The sequence below is a fragment of the Delphinapterus leucas genome, chromosome 5 (genome assembly GCF_059928025.1).
Source record: "Delphinapterus leucas isolate spDelLeu-1000000601 "Yukka" chromosome 5, BTC_Dleu_Yukka2, whole genome shotgun sequence".
Lineage (NCBI taxonomy): Eukaryota > Metazoa > Chordata > Mammalia > Artiodactyla > Monodontidae > Delphinapterus > Delphinapterus leucas.
The window spans coordinates 2,618,532-2,639,417 of NC_143133.1; positions in this window are offsets into that span (position 1 = coordinate 2,618,532).

Here is a 20,886-nt window from a genome sequence, read left to right on the forward strand (position 1 = left end):
GGGAGCCGCACTGCCAGCATGGCTGAGCCGCGGAGTCCTCTCTCAGGACCTGCCGTTCCCACGGCCGGGGTGATTTCTCCTCAGCACCTTCACTGAAGGTTACTGCACCACCTGTTTTCCAGTTCAGAGATCTAGGTGACAAATGGCAGAGTATTTATTGTTACAATGTGGAATTCCTTATCCCGAGCAAAATCGACCCACTGAACTTAGGCACTGGATGAAGGAGCTTGGAGCCCAGCGCTCTGCCCGGAAGGTGGGGAGGGGTGTAGTGTCCACCTCTCCTGATGGACCAGGGTCTCGCGTTTAAGCTCACCCTCCAGGGCAAATAGAGACCCCGAGGAAGAAGGGACCGTGCCGGGGAGCTTTGGCTGCGTAAAACCCCTCAAAACTTAGTGGCTTAAAACGCCAATGACCTCACCCAGCTCAAGATTCCCTGACCGAGTGGGCAGCTTCTTTGGTCCCAGCTGGCTTGGCTGGGCTCTGCGGTCAGTTGGTGGCGCGGCTGGAGCTGCGTCAGGTACGTGACCTCCCTTCGCGTCTGGTGCCGGGCTGCGGGTCAGCCGGCACGCGGAGGTGTGAGAGCACGACCCCCAGGCACTAGTGCTTTTCAAGCCTCTGCTGGCATCACGTTTGCCGATGCCCTTTGATTAAAAGGGCCACGTGGCCTCACTTCTATGGGGCAGAGAACGCGGCTCTGTTTCCTGACGGGGGAGCAGAGCTGAGCTGCGGGGGGTGTGCACAGGGTGAAGCGCGGGGGTAAGCTTTGCTACTTACTAACCCCGTTCTCTCATCGCTTAAGTATCTGTGTGCTGGCTCAGCGCTGGGGGCCAGGCACGGGGACGGTGCCCGTTCTCAGAAGGGTTTATTTTGGTGTGGAGACAATCTACGTGCAAACACAGGCAGGTCACGGACACACCTCGTGGGCTCCAGCTACAGGCAGCGTAACTGGCCCAGGGTCTGGCTGATATGCATTGCCACGTTCATGCCGATGTCATGCTTCCCACTGCAGCTCCCAGTGCAGCAGGGACACTGAGGCAGGCCCATCCCTGGGGTGCCCAGACCCTTCTGACGGCAAGCTCGACTCGAGGACTCTCCATCAGCCTTCAGAACCTTCCTGGGATGCAGCCACTCTTCCTACCCTCTGGAGTGAGGTCACAGTGTTGCCGCTGATGCCCCCCCCTCCGCCCAGCCTCCCCATCACCTCTCCTGGGCGTTTCCCTCAATAAAGTCCTTGCACGTCTAACCCCAGGACTAACGTGACATGAAAAGGAGAAAGGCCATGGGATAACGGAACAGGGCAGCGCATCCCCCGCTCAAATCCCCCGCTGCCCCTTCCTTCCTGCCACTTAGCACACAGCACTGAGCCTACATTTGTGCATTCAATTTCCTTTTCTGTCTCCCTGTTAGAACGTCAGCTCCATGACTGCAGGGGCTTCCTGTGTCTGCTCTCAGCTGCGTCCTGAGCCCAGCCAGTGCCTGCGCGCAGTAGGGCTCAATCTGGTGAGTGAGTGAATGCAGCCAAGAGCGAAAGTGCCACAGTGACTGGGGCAGGGAGAGAGAACGACCATTTTTGGAAATTGGCCAGTACAGGCCTCTGTGAGGCAGGGGGTGGGGCCGGGGCAGAGTGGGGGGCAGATTAAGGCTGAGACTCCTTGAATGATGAGAATGAGCTAGTCATGTGATGACCCGGGGAAGGCAGAGGGATAAGCACATGCAAAGGCCCTGAGGCAGGGACAGAGCGGCTGGGCTGTTAAGGCCAAGTGTGGGTGTGAAATGGGAGAAGGCCCAGGAGGCAGGACCTGTGAGGCCCTGGCTGGGGGTGGGGTGGGGGCCCTTGGTGGTTGTAGGTGCCCGAGAGAGGCTGGGGGTCAAGTGGCCAGGCAGTGGTCACATCTGCCTGCCGCACTGCCCTCAATTGGACCAGTTAGGGGACAAGGCACAGAAGGCCCAAGTCAGCCCTCCTGCCCCCACGTCCCATGGGAGCAAAAGGGGGCAGAACTATGTCGGCCTAGGAGTCCCGAGTTAGGAAACGCTTGATGCTGTGAAGGAGGTGCTGGCAATTCTGCTCAGCGTGGCCGGCAAGGGGGATGTTATCTCTTCACCCTGGAGGGTTAGCAGCTCTCCTCCCGGGGGAGGGGGAGATTTCGCTTTCATGGAAGAACTCCTGGGGTCTCTAGGCCCACGCTCTCTAGCTTGCAAGTCTGTCTCTCGGGCAAATATCCTCGAGGTGGCCTGTGCTGGAGGCCGTGCAGAAATGCCAGCCTCGTGGAGAATCTCCTCCCGGCCCGCGGGAGCTGGGCCGGTGGCGGGGACGGTACGGAAGCCCCCGGGCTCCGGGCAGCTGTGGTGTTGGTCTGGGCTCAGAGCAGGACGTGGGAACAGCTCTAGGAATCTCCGGCAGAGACGGATCCAGTGCAGGGAACAAGATGATCACGAACGTTCTGGAAGGATGGCAAGTGGGGATCCAGGGCTGGAAGCCGGTCCCCGCGCCCCTGCTCTGTCCGCTCCTGGTGGGTGCTGCCCGCGGGTCCACCACAGCCGCCGGCCCAGGGCCCTCCCCGCCAAGCATCGTCAGCGTCGGCCACTTGGGTCTTCTCTATGCTTCTGCGGAACTGCATCTCTGATTTTATCATGAAAATCACGGGGACGCAGGGCTGACTGGACGGGGATCCACATGTCTGCCTGTTTGAATGGTGGGCATCCTCCATCACCAGGAGTCTGACTCCTTGATGAGGGGCCCTGACTCACAGGGGTGGCGCATTACAACTCACAAAGCTCTTCCATGGGCACGGCCTGGCTGACCAGCCCAAGGCTCCCTGGAAGAAGAGACACGGGGGTCGACCTCAGGGGAGAGCTGGGCTCAGAGAGGCGTGGCGGCTTCCCCAGGGTGGCCGGGCTGGGCCTGGCCTGCATTCCTGAGCCCAAGTGTAGCACTGTCCCCCTCTGCTGCCCACTGCCCCTTCACCTGAAGGCTCGCGTGTCCCTGGTTGTCCTCTGAGGACGGCATTGGCCTTCCCGCTCACACCCTGCCCTGGCCGTCCCAGGTGCCCAGCTGGTCCGTGTCGGAGCATGCCGTGGGAGGGAAGGGGCTGTTTGTGCCACGGCAGGAGGTGAGGATGGGCATTGCCACCTGAGATGTCCCCAGGGACCTCTCGTCACAGTCTGGTTGACAATCAGCCGGCCGGCGCGGGGATGGGCCGTGTATGGCTGTGCTGGACTTCTGAACGCCCAGGGCATGGGAGCACCTGGCCTTGGGAAGCCGCCTCTTTGGGGACAGAGTCACTCCTTCCATGCTAACCAGGCCCCGGGGCAGGGGCTGTTCTTTCCAAAGCAGAGGGGCAAGTGGGGGGATTTGGCAAGGGTGGGGCGGGGGGGAGGGGGAGTTTGTCCCCGTGGAGAGAGTGGTCTGGGAGGTGTCTCAACACGGTGGCAGGAGTGACACAGGTGGTGCCTGGTGAGGACGGCCACCAGGAAGGACAGAGCAGTGTGTGCCCGAGATCTCCGGGCCCGGGGGACCCCTTGTCTTGAGGGGCTTTGATGGGCCCTGAAGACGCATGGTCCCAGCCCCCCGCCCCGCCCAGCGGGGGAGGGGGGCGTTAAGATGTGCAGAGATGGGGTTGGGAGGGGTCATCCAGGACTTCTCTACCCTGGGGGGGTCAGCCTGGTCTGGGGGAGTGGACACACCTGCTCCAAAGCACCGTCCTGTCACCACCAGACACATCCCTGGTTCAATGCCGTCTGCTCCAGAAGACCAGTGGCCCCATGTGAGCACGGTGGCCAGTATTGGGGGCGTTGATCAGATTGACTACTTGGGTGGGGTGCTAGGACCCCAGATGGGGGAGGGGCTCTGGAGGGAGGGACCCTGGAGGGAGCCAGGGTCGCTGGAAACACCAAGAGGGAGCGTGTGGTTCTGGGACTCAGTTTCCCCATCAGTAAAACCAGGGGACTGGGGCAGGTGGCCCAGGCACCCTTCCAGGTCAAGGTTGTGTGTTCAGCTGCGCTGTGTCTGGGGGTAGCAGACGCAGACAGGGCGTCGCTGGGCTGGGCCCCCCAAGGCGGGGTTGGCCGTGGCCTCGCTCCCCTTCGTTCCCTCTGTTCTCACACCCCCACTCACTCGTTCACCCAGGAAGCGCTTCCCAGCCCCTCCCGCCCCTCACCGCGGCAGGAGAGTGAGCTTCGCCTGCATCTGCTGGGGGACGGCGTGGACAGGACGCAGGTGGGCGCCCCGTGACGGAGGCTGCGTGCGAGGCCTCGGGTGGGCCCGACTTCTGGTCTCAGCCCTGCCCCGTCCTGGCCGTGGCACCTGGGCGGGCCTCACACTCGGTCTCCTGGTCTGTAACCGAGCCTCTGGCCGCCCGGGAGGCACGATGCCGACTCACACTCTTGCCTGACCTCCCGCCTGGCCTGCCAGTGTGAGAGGCCTGCTGTCCTGGGGCCCAGACCGGGCTCCAGTCCTGTGGACAAACTCCTCCATCTCAGCAGCAGCTCCTGTGACTAATTCTTGATTTACAGCCGAAAGGGCAGACGGGGGCACCGACGTGCATAAACAGCCGCCTCGGGCCACCTCCCGGGTCTGCAGGTCCCTCCAGCAAGGCCGGGGCAGGCGCCCACCGACAGCTCCCTGGTCGGGCTGCAGGGTCAGCGAGCGTCTGTCCCAGGGTGGAGCCAGCTCCCCGCAGGGGCAGACGGGTGGGATGCTGCCCCGTCTGCCCTCCTCTGGGTGCCGAGGGGCTGACTCGTGGGCCCGGCGTCCAGTGACCGCCCTGGCCCTGGTCCTGAGGCCCCGAGGTCACCGTGGAGCCCCCCCACCAGGGTTGCCCCAAGCTGTCTGTTCTCTGACTGGTACCTTGGGCAGGCCGGGCCCTGTGGCCCCATCGGGCTGTGCCGCCGGAGGCCTTGCGTCTCCTACAATGTGGGCGCCCAGCCACTGGGAGCCAGGCGGACTCGGCCATGAGGGCTGCACCCCAGACGCTGGGCGGGGTGTTCTGTACCTCTGGGACTCTCTGCTTCGGGCTGCACACACTACCTTTTGGGGTCTTGGGGGCCCCTAAGATGCGCACTCAGCCTTCCCCTCATTGAGGTATAGTCACGGGGACGGGCAGAGGGGGAGGGTGGCTGAGAAATCTGGGTCGAGGATTTGGCTTTGATGAGAAGCCCCTCCCACATCACCGGAGCTCTGCTCACCCACCAGCCACTGGCAGAGCCCTGCTCAGCCGTGCATGCGGAGTGGGGCGGCCAGAGCCCACCTCTGGGGCCGTCAGATCTCCAAGGGGGGCCGCCAGCTGCTCAGCTGCCCCCTACCCAAACTCATGGTCAGAGATCAAGGGACAGAGACCTTGGGGAGGGGGCCCCCATCTCACCCCTGGGGCTCAGGGAAGGCAGCAGCGAGACCAGGCAGTGAGAAGGAGCTGTCATTCCCCTGGGGCCTGCGCAGGACCCCCCAACCCCGTGCTCAGAGCTCAGGGCACTGCCAGTCCCTCTTGGGCCCCTCGTGCTCTCTGTGCCCCAGTGGCGGCCCTTCCTCAAACGTACCAACCCTGTAGCCCCGAGGCCTTTGCAAATGCTGTTCCCTCTGACTGCGATGCTTTTCCCCCAGCTCTTTGCTTGACGGGCACCTCCTCCAGGTTGCCCTCCCTGACTACTGCAGTGGAAGGGGCCTTACCCCTTGACAAGACAGTGGCTGCCTAGCTCTCTGATTCCCCATCAGAAAGATCCAGAATCCTGTGAGAGCATCAGACTCACAGCAACTCAGAGCTGGCTGAGAATTTATAGACCTCACTATTCCCTGGGCTCTCCAACCTTCCTGCCAGGTGTTCCAGTGACCTCAACTTGCACCCTTCCAGGGACGGGGAGCTCACCATCTCATGGGGCAGGGGGTCCCAGTGGCCACCCACTCCGCTGGGTGTCTGTTTTCCTGCAGCCTTACCCCCCGCTGGCATGCCCCCTCCAGCCCCCCGCGCTCTCTGGTCCCACAGAAATGTCTGCCCTCTTTCCTGGTTATTATCGTTATCTGGCTCCCTTTAATGTCCCCTGGGTCCCCAACTCTCCTAAGGCCGGACCCTGTGCAGGCCAGACCGCCTCGAGGGAGCCCCATCAGTCTATTAGCAGCAGAAAAGGTTAGCCGGCTCTTGGGAAATGTCAGGGGGCAAGTCAGAGCTGGCCAGAGGCGAGGCCCGGTGATGCCCTGTCACTTTATGAGTCTCTTTCCTTGATCAGTCGAAGAGAAGAAACAAGCAGCCAGGGGTTTCCCGTAGCAACCGCCAGTGGGCGGAGTCCTCTTCCGGCAGCAGCTGGTCCCAAGAGGACGGGCGCTGACCCTGGCCCCAGTGGCAAGGGCCGTGTCCTGGGGTGTGACTCCCAGGCACCCGGGCCTGGGCTGGAGGACTGGCCGGGCACAACTCGTTATGTCCGTCTGCTCCAAGACGCTCACGGAGCAGACGGGAGAAGAGCCGGCAGTGAAAGCGCCAGGTCCTGAGCGCTGGGCTGCCACGGAATTCCCGACTAGTCTTCTAAACTAGAGACTTCTGCGTTTCCTCCTTCACCATTCACCACCCACCCACCCATCCATCTTCTTCTGTCTGTTCACCCACTCACCTGTCCATCACCCACTCATCCTCCTATTCACTCATCCGTTCACTCACAAACCCACTGAAAGTTTCCTCCCATATTTCCCCATATTCATCGACCCACCCGTCCATCCACCTACCCACTGCCTCATTCACCCACGCATTCCTCAGTCTACCCACCTGTGCAACGAACTCCCTATCAGTCCACACACCTAGCTGCCTCTCCTCCATCCATAGCCCCCCTCCCCATCACCCATCCACTCACCCATGCGTCATCCTCCTACACACCCCCCCGCCCTACTGCCCGCTCACCCACACACGCATAAAACTTCTATCCACCCACTTATACACCTGCTCTTACATCCACTCACCAACCCGTCTATTCACCAGATCACGGTTCACCCTTCATCCACGCATTCATCCGAACCCCACACAGTGGTGGTGGGATCTTAGAAGGCTTGTCCACAGGCTCCAACTCAAGTGCTCTGAGATTTGCAGCATCCGGTTGGCATCACCTTAGCACCTGGAATGTGTGGTCTTACCGGGAAGACTGTGCCCATCATGGAGGGTTTGATAAATGCAAAATCCAATAGAGCCTCCGGGGTGGGGTTTGCAGGTGTGTATGAGAGGACCGGGGTGGGTCTGTATGGGGTCAAGGGTTGAAGACCAAACTGTAAGTTCTGAAGTTCTCATAATAAAACACAAACAGGTCTCTGGGAGCCCCATCTGTGTGGATGGAAATACCATCAATGCAGTGAAACAACCAAGAGATGTGAAGGCCTAGTAATTTGCAACCTCAGATTAGCAAGGTAATGGCCCCAAATCTCTTGGTTGTTTGCTTAGTGAAAAAGCACATTTGAAAACCCCAAAGCATATTTAGGATTAAGTACAGGAATATTTAATGGCATCAAATCCGCAGCATTGATATTTTTACGTGAAGGAATCTGCGTGTCTTTGATATTGTAAGCATTTGTTTAAGAGAATTTGGGCCATCAGAAGAATAAGTCGACCTTTCAATTCAAATTTAAAATATACACTTAATTACTCGATTTAGACTTAGGATTTTACGTTGAGATCCCATGAAGTGTCTACTACACAGTGTTGGAACATCTAACAGAATCTAAGATTCTTCATATTAGGGGGACTGCCCTGGCCGTTCAGGGGTCAAGAGTCTGAGCTTCCACTGCAGGGGGCGCGGGTTTGATCCCTGGTCGGGAAACTAAGATCCCGCATGCTGCACGGTGCGGCCAAAAAAACCCAAAAAACAAAACAGTCGTATTAGGAAGTTATCTTTTTAGGTTTACAAGAATTCCTTAACATAGTGGGAAGGTTTATCAGATAAAATACAGTACATCAAGTTTGTGAATGTAATTGAATTTCTGAAGGTGTTTTTTTTGTTAAGTAAGTTTGAAAGTGGGACCTCATGTTAATCAAAGAACCTTTAAAAATAATTTTGAAATTTGTTAGACTTAAAAGTATGGTAAGATTTGTAGATCAAATTAATCGTTTAAGGGGGAAAAATCTAGGTTTCTGAAACATTAATAAATGAAAACTTAATGAAAAAAAAAAACAGATTTCTGAATAATCTTTCCTAAGTACAGAAAGCCAGCTTGAGGACATAAAAACAATCTCACATTAACACCACACACCCACTCATCCTCCCATCCAGCCATCTACTCGCTCACCCTTCATCCTGTCCAGCTATCCTCCAATCCTCCCACCTGCTCATTCACTTATTCAACTACCCATCCATCCATCTGTCCATCTGTCCATCCACCCACCCTTCTATCCACCCATCCACCCATTCATTCATCTACCCAGTCATCCATCCATTCACCCAATAAATATTTACTAAAGGACCTAGAAGGTGGCAGACCCTAGATAAATACCTACAGCTAAAGAGAGGTTGCTTCTGGACCCACAGAACGTGCGTGACATCTCAGCATTGGGAGGCCCTGGCCCTGCTCTCCCTCTGCCCTTTTTGCTTCATTTGTCCCTCAATGTCTGGGATCATGGGTGCAGAGGTAGGTGTGTGGGTCCTGGTGCCAGTGGCCCCGATTCAAACCCCAGCTCCTCCTTCTGTGGGATGTTGTCAAAGGAGTTTATGAAAGGAGCACACATTGCGGGCTCACAGTGAGGGCTTCTGGGGTCCATGAGCTCGGGGCTCCTGGCCAGCCCTCGGTCCCAGTTGCCCCTGTTGGGACTGTTGCCAGGTGCCCTCCTGGATACCGCCTTCCCTACGTGTGTGCGCGCACTTATGGGCTGGGTGGCCTGTGGGGGGATAGACGCAGACAAATGGACAATTGCTACCGTCGTTAGAGCTGAGGACGTGAACTTGGGGACTGTGAAAGGAAGAACAGGAGACAGCTCTCCGTGGGGGACAGTCCCTGTGGCATCAAAGGGAAGCCCGCCGAGCTTCCTCACAGCCCCCTCCAGGGCAGCACCCTCCAGGGCGACACCCTGCCTGACACGCCACGGCCAGGCCTGGACTGCAGGGGCCGCCCAGGGGTAACGAGCTGGCCTGGGAACCCATGCCAGCCAGCACAGCCCTCCCCTGGAGCACAGCACGCAGAGCAGAAGCAGCCCGGCCCTCACGTCTGGGACATGGGTCCGTTTGCTCTGTCTGGTGACACAGTGATGGCTGTGCCCAGTCCCAGGAAGTGAGCACCTTCCCCAGCGTGTCTGGCCTGGCTGCGTGGGTTCCGAGGGCCCTGTGACCCCTGGCATCACCTTAAATGCTGTCTGCGCCATGTTTGCCTGAAATCCTCTGTCCAGCCCGCCCCTACCAGATCCCACCGGGCACTGCAGCCTCAGGAGCTCCAGCTGTCCCGGTCCACCACCGTCCTCAGGGCCCACAGACGGTCCTGTGCATGGCAACACCTGGCCCTGCTGCCCACCCTCCTGCTTAGGACCATGGTCCCGGGGTGGCCCCTGGGTCCTTAGAGCCTGCACTTGGTGGGTGCTTTGTGGGTGTGTGCAGAGCAAATGCATTGGCTGGAGGGAGAAGGCACTGCTTGAGCTTCTACTGTATACCAGGCTCCAGCCTGTGTGTGGGTAGGGTCCATGGGAGGTGGGTTTTCAGGAGAGAGAAAGGGAGAGAGAGAGAGGGAGGGAGAGAGGAAGGGGGTTGGGGGGAGAGGGAGGGAGAGATCCCCGGTTGAGTGAAGCAAGGATAAGAAGTGACGGAAGGACAGAAAGTCCTGCAGCCCGAGGTCCCTGGGGGCGTGAGGAGGACAGTGTCACTGGGTGGGTGACAGGGAGAAGGGTTTCCAGGGAGGGAGGGGCAGCACGAGCCCGAGGCAGCAAGGATTCCTGGACTTTGGCTGCAAAGGGGAGGTGAGATGGTGAGGGTTCAGTGGTCCTTTTTCCTGTTTAAGAAGGACTAGAGGAGCCCACGTAAGTGCTGCTGGGCAGGAGCCGGAGATGACAGGACAAAGGGACGGGGAGGGGGGCGGGGGGGTTAATCATTCACTCACTCATTCATCCAGCAGATTTTCTAGGCTCTCTCTGCCACCTCCTGGGGAAACTGAGGCTGTGAGGGGTCGGGAGCTGCTCTGGGTCGCAGGACCAAAGGGCGCAGAGCCAGTGCTGGACTCAGGACCCACTCCCCCTCCGGCACAGGCAGCTCAATCCTGGGCGCTCCGACCCTACAGACCTCTGGGGTCCAGCCAGGACACTGAAGGAGGCCGCTTCTCCAGGTGACCTGGAGGTTAACTGGGGGGACACGGGAAAGGAGAAGGGGTGCTCACTCCAGCCACTGCAGCCCCCATGCCCTCCGTGGAGGTGGGCTGGTGCTGGGACCATCTCTCTGGCTGCAGTTCCTCAGGTGGGGAACTTATGTGCATATTCGTGTGTATACTGGTCAAGGACCAACCTCAGCTACGGTTCACACGTATCCCCCATCTGTCCTTTTCTCTTCCCACCATCTTATTTAGGTGGGTGGTGGTGATGGGGTTCCCACACACCTGCGTTACAGGGTGTTGGGTGAGGCATCCACGTGCTCTGATGTACATGGGATGTCTGCCTGTGCTCCGGGGAGGACAGGTCGTCACTGGTATGACGACGGGGCTTAGGCTGGAGCTCGGGGTCAGGGTGTGGAGACTGGGAGGTCAGTAGGGTGGGGAGGGGCGAGGCGGCGGGGAGAGGAGGGGAAGCGGGGAGGGGGGCAAACAGTGGCTTCATTCTCCAGTTCTCTTTCTTCCTCCTATCCGAGTCTCTGTGCCCCCAAAGCCCCTGGGCTGTCCGGGCGCTGACAGAGCCCGGGCCCCCGTTCTCAGGTTGCGGTCTAACCCACCTGACCAAGGACGGTGTCCTGCTGACCTTGTGTTCTGACCCAACTGGCTGTGCCCAGGAGTGAGTCCTCCGTGAGTCAGTGGGCCGGGGTGTGTGAATATGAGTGTGAATGGGTGTGTGAGTGTGTATGAGCACCTGCGGCGCCGGGCGGGGGGTGCCCACAGCACTTGGAGGCTGTCACTTCTGGGTTTCAGTTCTGGCTCACACCTTCCCGAGGTGACCTCGGCGTGACCTTGGAGAGGGGACCTCGGTGTGACCTTGGAGGAGCCTCCCTGCTGCTCCCCAAGCGATGATGGAGCTGGGGTCAAGCCTGCCAGGGGAGGTCTCCAGCAGACAGTGGTGTCCCCTCCCTCTCCCGGGTGCCTGTGGCTGGGAAGGGAACTCTAGGACAAAAGGTCCATCAAAGCGGGGTCTCTCCCACGCCCGCCTGGGACCATAGCTATGGCCACACCTTGGAGGAGGAGGGATGCCCTGCCTGGGTCCTTCTCCCTCGTTCCCCTTAAGACAAGGTGCCAGAGAGGGGCCTGACCAGAGACCGGCGGGGTCCTTTCCTGTCCGGACAGGAGTCTGGCCAGGGCCTCTCTGGCTGACTGGGCGCTGCCCTGCGGGCGTGACTCCAGGTTGGCTGAGGTGCCGCTGAGGTGCCTCTTGGCGCCTGTGCTTCTGGGCGCCGGGTTGCCCTGCTGATCCACTGCCCCTGTGCACCTGGACGGTCAGGTCGGAGGCCGTCCAGTCCCTCCCCAGTCCACTGGCAGAGAGGGGAGTCGCTGTGCACATTGATTTTGCTTTATTACCATTAAGTGCATCACAGACACACAAGAACAGTGATGCCCGCCCCTTTGGAGCCCCCTTCCGCTTTGGAGCCCCAAACCCTACTTCTGTGACAGCTTGTTTCGGCTTTCCGCTACAGTTTCTCCACCATGTGTGCAGCCTCAGACCCATACCGTTTGGTTGTTCCTCTGTGTTTGAATCTGTTATAAATGGGGCCACGTGATAGGAATCCTTTAGTGACTTGCTTCAATCAGGCTGGTGCCGGGCTACTGTTGACTCTCGCTGCTGTGTGTGTCCTGTGGACACCTGCGCCACACTTAACACGTTGTTGCTTCGGGCACTGAAAGCATCGTATTACTCATTTACTGAAACACCCAGAAGGGACCTGCTTTGTCCACGGTTTTCACCCCTTCCCTGGAACCGCTGGCTGGTGGCCGAGGGGCTGCATCCGTGGCCAGGACCGGCAGTGTCCTGTGAGCCGGACCCTCACTCTGCATCCCACCAACCCTTGGTTCTGTTGGATTTCAACGTGTTTGACAACGGAGTGAATGTCAAAGAGGAGTCCCTGTGGTTTAATTTGCATTTTCTTAAGTATTCACCAGGGCTGCATCTTTGCTTGTGTTCCTTTGCCATTTGAATTTCTTTTTTTCTGAAGCACCCGTTCAAGTGTTTTTGGGCTTCCCTGGTGGCGCAGTGGTTGAGAGTCCACCTGCCAATGCAGAGAACATGGGTTCGTGCCCCAGTCCGGGAAGATCCCACATGCCGCGGAGCAGCTGGGCCAGTGAGCCATGGCTGCTGAGCCTGCGCGTCCGGAGCCTGTGCTCCGCAACGGGAGAGGCCACGGCAGTGAGAGGCCCGCGTACCGCAGGGAAAAGAAAAAAAAAAATAATTTTTTTTGGTCTTTTCCTTAGAGAATAGTTAAGAGTTCTTTCTATATTTCCTAATGGGTCTTTGCTGGTCATCTCTGCTGCAAACATCTTCTCCCAGTGTGGCTTATTTCTTCATTTTCTGTGTGGTGACTGGTGAACAGAACGAAGGTCTAAATTTTAACGTCGCCCAATTAATTTGTCCTTCTCTTTATAATTTGTGCCCTTTGTGTCCTGCTTAAGAAATTTCTCCCTAACCTGAAATCATCAGATTTTCTCCTTTATGCCTTTCCAAAAGATCTGCGGATTTATCGTTCGTATTTTGGTCTTTAATCCACCTGTATTGCTTTTAATTTATTAATTTTTTTCCCGGCATTGATTTTTGTGGACAGTGTGAAACAGGAGTCTCATTAATATTTTTTTCTCTCTAGATAATCAGGTCTCCAAACTGGTAGTAAGGAAAGGTCTGCCCTTTGTCCACTGATCTCCGGGCTTCTCCAGCAAACAGGGGAGGTCATGCTTCCCTAGTGTACGTGGTGCCCACCGGTTCCTCACCGGTGGCTTTATTGTAGCTTTAAAGGAAATCTTGGGGTCTGGTAGAGCAGGCAGGCCCCCCTACCTTGTTATTCTTCAAGAGTATCTTGGCTAATCTTGGTGATTTGTAATTCCATGGAAATTTTGGAATCAGGTTGTCAAGTTCTATACACACACGTATGCACACACACAGACACGAGATTGTGATTGGCATTGTGTTGACTCTACAAGTCGTTCTGGGGGAAATTGATATCTTCACAACATTTTGGGGACCTTTAATTCATGTACATGTTTGATTTTTAAACCTACCTGTTTTCTCTCTCCATTAATGTTTCTTTAACGACATGCAAAAAAAGTTCGCTTTTGTTTTTCCTGTCTGTCTTACACATATTTTGTTAGGTTTATTCCCAGGGATTTCATGTTATCAATATTATCAGAAATGGTACCTGTGGTGGGTAGTTTTATGTGTCAGCTTGGCTGGGCCACGTGCCCAGATACCTGGTCAGGATGTTTCTGTGATGGTGCATTTTGGGATGAGGTTAACAGCTGTTGAATACATTGGTGGATTTTGGGTAAGGCAGATTACCCTCCGTAATGGGGGGGAGCCTCATCCAGTCCGTTAGGCCTTAATAGAACAAATACTGCCCTCCCCCAGGAAGAGGGCTCCTGACCCGCCTGTGGACCTGAACGCAACTCTTCCCTCGGTTTCCAGCTTTCTTCCCACCCTGCGATCCTGGACCCACAAACCTCCACCATTGCACGAGCCAATCCTTGAAATAAATCTTGCCCTCTGTACACAGGTGGCGCCTGACTAATGATGGTGTGACTTATGGCTTTTCTATATTTGGTCCCATCCCGTCTCGTGACACTGGGCAGTGGCTGCAGCGCCCGGTCAGCCTGAGATCACAGGGTTGACAACCGACACACTCACAACCCTTCTGGGCCCAGACAACAGGTCTGTTTTTCACTTTCCGTCCGGTATTCAGTAAATTCCACGAGACGGTCAACGCTTTATTATGAAGTAGGCTTTGTGCGAGGTGATTTGCCCAACCGTAGGCTCAGGTAATGTCCTGAGCACGTGTAGGGTAGACTAGGCGCAGTGGTGATGTTCCCTAGGTGAGAAGTGGAGGAGGGGCCCGTGTGACTTTGACCATGAAGAGTAGCAGAGTCTCCTTCCGGGGGGCCTTCCCAGGCTGAGGATGGCTGGGAGCCAGGACAAGGGAGGGCTGATGGCTGCCCCTGGTGGTGCCAGGGAGGGGTTTCCACCCCGCCACCCCAGCTGCCCTCCCTGAGTTTGGAGGTGGGCCCCTGGCTGCCACGGCCTGCCCTTCCCCGTGTGTCAGCTTCCAACCTGACTCCGGACCCTGGCTACCTTCTGACCCTAACCCTCCCACGTGGCTTGTCCACAGTGGGGGGAGCCCTGGCCCAGCCCGGGGGGGAGCATCTGACCTGCCGGACGGCCCATCACTCAGTTAATACAGGGCGTCCGGCCTGGCATTACACCTCTCGGAGTTGTCAGTGTGACTCAGTGGCCCCCTCTCCTGGAAGCAGACCCAGGACCCCCCCCACCCCGTGGTGGAGTTTCTGGGTGTGGCAGGCAGGCTGATAGGACCGGGTGGTGGGGATGCCATGCAGTGCCACCCAGCGGCCCCATCTGGCCAGGCCTCGGCCGCTCTGGCCCGTGTGGGAGGGCTCTGGCTTTGTTGTTTTAGTCATTTTGGAGAAAACCCTCCCAAGATACAGCAGACGCAGAGCTTTCTGGGTGTTGGCTCACCTCTTCCTGACCCCTCCAGGCAATGTATTCGGTCTACAATGCTGGATTTTAGAGTTCTTACTCCATTTATACTTAATGCATTTCTGATACACTGAAGTTCAAAGCTTCTCTTCTGTCTTGTGCTTTCTGTTTGCCCACCGATTCTGTGTATATTTTCTTCTCTTTCTTGCCTTCTTTGAGTTTATTTTCCCTGAGCTTTTTTTCCTGAATTTTTGAATTTTATTTAATTTATTTTTTTATACAGCAGGTTCTTATTAGTTATCCATTTTATACATATTAGTGTATACATGTCAATCCCAATCTCCCAACTTCCCTGAGCTTATTTTAGAGAACTTTCAAGCAAACAGAAAAGTTGAAAGAATAAGGCAATGACCACTTGCCTGCCCTCCAATTAGATTCACCAGTTATTACCATTTTGCCATATAAATGTATACATTTATATACACACACACCTACACATATATGCATACATATAATACAATATGCACACACAGTATATATGTATATGCATGTGTATGTATGTGCTAAATTGGTTTCCTTTAAGCAATTTTAAAAATTTAAATAAATTTTTAATTAAAATTTTAAAAAATTTTCTATTGGAGTACCGTTGGTTTACAATGTTGTGTTAGTTTCAGGTGCTAAATTGCTTTCTAAAGTGAAGCTCCATGAATTGACACTCTTACCAGTAGTGTGCGAACATTCTAGGCATTCACATCCTTGACAGCACTTGATTTTACCCTGGTTTTGAACTTTTGCCAGCCTGGTCGGTGTGAAGCTCTATCTCACTGTGGCTTTAATACGCATTTCCCTGCTTATGCACGAGGGTGAGCATCTGGGCTTCCTCTTTTGTGATGAGCCCATCTGCTTGTGTGCTGTCAGCTCTCACTGTTCCATGTTTTTGACATGCCCTGCCTGCAGCTGCCCTTCCCTCTCCTAAATTTTAGGGTCTACACTCCTGAGTTCTGGGAAACAAGGTACAGAATTGTTTACTGATTTAAGGCTGTAATTGAGGGCCTGAGGGACTCCCCTATAGAACTGTATAGCATTAAAGGATGCTCTAGGTTGTGAGCAACAGAAATGCAGCCTTAGTGAATCTATCAGCTTCTACAACAGACCAACCCAGCGGTAGTGGCAGCTTCAGGTGAGGTGTGCTCCAGCAGCTCCAGGGTGTCACCAAGGACCCAGTCCTTAGCCTCTGCATGCTGCTTCTGCAGGGTTGGTTTGTCCCAGGGCTGCCTACCCATCTGTTCTCAAGTTGTTTGCCAGCAGGTCCTGAGGCTATGGCTCTTTATCCACACCCACTCTGAGCTGACTGGACTGACTTAGATCACCTGAGCGTCCTTGAACCAACCTCTGAGGTTGGAGGATAGAACACTCAGATTAGGGTGGAGTCAGCTTCCTGAAAACCACGTGGATCCCCAGATGGGAATCAGAGCAGATGGGCAGAGGGTGAGGGGGGGTGAGGGTGGGTTGGATGCCAGGGCTGGACCAGTCAACTTGCACACGGCAGACGCGGTCTGGTGTGGCTGGTGCTGGCCATGGTGGCCGCTGAGCAGCCCTTCTTGCTCACTTCTGGGCACGTGCCTGTGCGCCAGATGGTCGCACCTCCTGGAAATCTGATCTGCGCGTAGCTGCGGGATTTTTTCTTACTTACGAATGCTTTCATAATGGAAGAATAATATGGAAGATCAGCACGTGTATCTCTCCCACCCAGGTTCAGCTGTTATCAACATTTTTTTTTTTTTTTTTTTGCGGTTCGTGGGCCTCTCACTGTTGCGGCCTCTCCCGTTGCGGAGCACAGGCTCCGGGACGCGCAGGCTCAGCGGCCATGGCTCACGGGCCCAGCCGCTCCGCGGCACGTGGGATCTTCCCGGACCGGGGCACGCACCCGCGTCCCCTGCATCGGCAGGCGGACTCTCAACCCCTGCGCCACCAGGGGAGCCCTGTTATCAACATCTTGCCATGTGTGTTCTTTCTCTCCTTCCCTCTTTTTTATCTGAACATTTCAATATAAGTTGCAGACACAGTGACACTTAACCCTAAATACAGAACCATAATGCCACTGTCATACCTAAGAAAATTAGTAATTAGTTCTCAAATACCAGCTAATATCCTGTCCAGACTGAAAGTGGCCAGAATGTCCCTCAAACTTGTTTTGTAGCTGTGAGTTTGAACCAAGACCCAGCCAAGTTTTATGCACTGCATCACTTGTTTGCCTCTTTGGTATCTTTAATCCAGACAAGTTCTTTCTAGATTTAAAGTTTTGGGTTAGAACTGTAATTCCTCGACACATTTTTCATGACATTCATCCTGAAGGGCTGGGCCAGGTGTGGATGGCCCCGAGGTCCTGCCTTTGTCTGTTTCCCCAGTACTGTGCAAGGTGTCCTGTATGCTGGTCTTTTCTGTAAATGGGAAGTTAGGTATGAGTCCTTCATAAGTGAAGGTTTTCTTTTATTTTCCATGAGTGAGCTGTGTTCTTCTACCATTATTCTTCAGAAGCACATACGTGAGAACGTTTACTACGTTTGCTTTTTGTATCTTTCCCCTTCTTTTCCTGCCATCTCTGTTTCGATAGATCATTTAAAAATGATTCAATTAATCTCTTCTATTGACTTATTTACACCTCTTTAAAAACCTTTTCAGAGGTTTCCCCAAGGTTTACAATATACGTTTTTAAATGATCAACATGGTTGTGTCTGGACCGTTGAATTGTGCCCCGACCAGCAATTATTTTGCTGGTGGGTCGGCGTGGTCCTTAGGAAGCTGTTTTTTTTTTTTTTTTTTTTTTTTTAACATCTTTATCGGGGTATAATTGCTTTACAATGGTGTGTTAGTTTCTGCTTTATAACAAAGTGAATCAGCTATACATATACATATGTTCCCATATCTCTTCCCTCTTGCGTCTCCCTCCCTCCCACCCTCCCTATGCCACCCCTCTAGGTGGTCACAAAGCACCGAGCTGATCTCCCTGTGCTATGCGGCTGCTTCCCACTAGCTATCTATTTTATGTGTGGTATCGTATATATGTCCATGCCTCTCTCGCACTTTGTCACAGACCTACTAGAGCATGGACTTGAGGATATGGGGAGGGGGAAGGGTGAGCTGAAGCTGGTTTTTAAGCTTTGTGGGGGTGGATCCTGTGTAGCCCTTGCTCTGGGGCCGGGAAGCCTGCTCTTAGCGCCTGGCCCTTCTGACTGAAGCCAGGGCACTGGCGAGTGCCCCGTGGTGTGGCAACGTTGACCCCGCCCTGACGAGCACCCTTTGTAGGCACTATTCCACATTCTAGGAGGCGTGTCTTCCGGATGGATTGGAGATTCCTGGGTCTAAAGGGAAATTGTCGTTTGTCGCTGAATTTCTCTCCAGCGTTGCACTGCGTTGCTCCCCCTCCAGCGGCGAATGGGGGTGCTTGACTCTGCACCCACCTGCCCAGAGCTCCGTGGAGCTCTGCTTGGGAAGGGGGAGGAGATCTCTGGTGGTTTATTTGCATTTCTCTCATGATAAGTGAGGTTCAGCCCATTTTCCTGTGATTGAGGGGCCTCTGCATTTCTGCGTTTCTCCTTCTGTGACCTGTCAGCTCACGTCTTCTGGCCTCCCCTCTTTTTTTCATCAGATTTGGTCCTCCCCTTCCCTGTCATATCGAAATCTCTTTATACAGTAGGGGGATGAGCCCTTTGACCCTGACATGAATTGTCGTATTTCTTCCATGTTTTGACCTCATGTGTCTGACCTTGTTGATGGGCTCAGTGTTTCACATGTACACACACAATCTGTATCTCGGGATCCCCAGTATCTCCCTTCATTGCTTCTGGCTTTGAGTTACGATTAGAAAGGCTTTTCCTGCTCTTAGATTTTAAAGGAATCCACTCATAAATTCCTGGGGCAATTGTAGAGTTTCCTCTGTCACATTTCAATTTCTTTCTTTCTTTTTTTTTTTTTTTTTTTTTGCTGCACTGTGTGGCTTGAGGGATCTTAGTTCCCTGACCAGGGATCAAACCCGCGCCCCCTACAGACTGTACCTGTGCATACAGGGAAGGGGAAGGCCACGTGGTCCCTGGATCGGCCTATATGGGCATATGGGACGTGGGCCATGTGGGGACACTGTGCCTGGTGACCACTGCCGTGCCTGGAGAATGCCCAGGGGTGCATGGCACAGGTGGACCTGTGACAGGACCGTGGAGGAGGGACGCTGTGGGCTCAGGGGGTGGGCAGTGAGGGGTAGCCGGGAGTCCGTGCGTGCAGCTCTGGGACAGTAGGAACGGCAGCCGCTGTCAGCCTGTGTGACCCGCAGCAGGGGGAACGCGGTCTGTTCCTTATCAAGACAGAAGACAAGGCCGGTAAGATGCTGCGTGGCCTCTCCCAGAGAGTGAGGGAGGCTGGGGGGCAGGCAGGCCGTGCCGGTCCCCACCCAGGGACAGAGGCCATGCCCCCATCCCATGGTTCCGGGTCTGGTCATTCGATGGAGGGACAGGCCTGGGCCTTGGCTCGGGGCTCAGCGTGCTGGGGGTTTGGGGGCACGCTGGTTGCCCCTGGCAGTCTGTGAGCGGAAATGCCGGGATCGAGCCCCACGTGTGCTGGTGTGAGAAGGCAGAGCAGGCGGGAGGCCGGTGCAGAGGCCCCGGGGGAGCGTGTGTCGCTGGGACAGAGAATTAGGGAGAGAGGCAGGAGCCCTGGAAGGTCACCTGCTGCTGAGTGGAGAGTGGCCCGTGGATCCAGCTGGAGGGGGACCCAGGATGGCCCCAGGCCACCCTTGGCTGAGAAAATGACTGCCGTTCACAGAGCTCTTGGTCCCAGGGACCCTGGGTGGCCAGCGCTGCCCAGGTGGCTTTCTGCCTCGTGGGATCACAGAGCTGTGACCGGAAAGGCCACATCTGTGCCCTTCCTGAGGGGACTGCCAGGCAGAGACAGGCAGAGACAGGCCCTCTGCCAGCTCTGCCCTGGCACCCTGGCCAGGTCGACATACAGAGCAGCCCCCTTTCTGGGGCCCCCACCCCAGACCCCCAGACCGAGTCAAGGGACACGCCCAGCCCTCAGACGGTGGCTTCTGCTCCACGGGCCCAGAGAAGCTGAGGCTCAGCAAGGTCGCAGCTTCCAGGAGGTCAAGCAGCATCTTAAGGGCAGGGCAGGTGCGATCCTGGCAGCTTGCTGCCACCTCCTGCCACGAGGACAGAGGCCAATGACCGAGTGCTGAGCCATCCAGCACCAGAGAGGTCTGCTCTGAAAGGCTGCAGAAGGCGGGAAGAGCCACGCTTCTTGCCGAGCCGGACCAAACCCAGGGTGTCTGTGAGGGAAGTTGCCATGGAAACCGCAGAGATGCAACCGGTGATGGTGACTCCTGCCACTTTCCACCAGCCTGTGATGTGGGCATCAGGGGGCCTTGGTGTGTGTGTGCGTGCACGGGTAGGCACCTGCATGTGAGTATGTGAGTGCCCTGTGTGCACACGTGTGCAGGAGCACGTGCCGTCGCGTGGGGGTGTGTGGGCACAGCTCTCCCAACCCCGTGTGTAAATGGGGGACCCAGGCAGATGCCCACGTGGCTCATTCCCTCTTGGCAGGCTGGGGCTGCCTGGCCTGATTTCTTCTTTCTCCTTGGCTGGAACGTGGGGAAGCAGGAAGGTGAGTAAAAACTGAAGGAGGAGGCCTGGCCAGAGGATAGGACCTTCCTGGAGGGGGGACACCGCTGGCAGAAGAAGGGAGAAGTGAATAAGTGGGTGGACGAGCCTGGAGAGCCCTTACCACAGCCCTGCCCGGCGGGCCTTATTGACCAGGACCGTCTCCTGTGCCGCCAGGGGCTCCTGCCACATCCCTTCTGTGCCTATTCAACTGCTGAACTCCTGCCCGTCCTTCAGGGCTCAGCTCAGGAGCCACCTCCTCCAGGAGGCCTTCTGGAACCCTCTTTGTGGCCCCATGCCCTTTCCCTTACTCGGCCGCAGCCCTCACGCCTCTTATTCTGTCTCCGACTCTGCTCTTTGAGATTCTCAAGGGCAGGGACGGACTGCATCCCCAGGCTCCAGCACCCAGCCAGGAGGGATGGCCAGTGGGCTCCCGGGAGTGGCAGGAAGCACTGATGCTCGCGTTCTAGCCC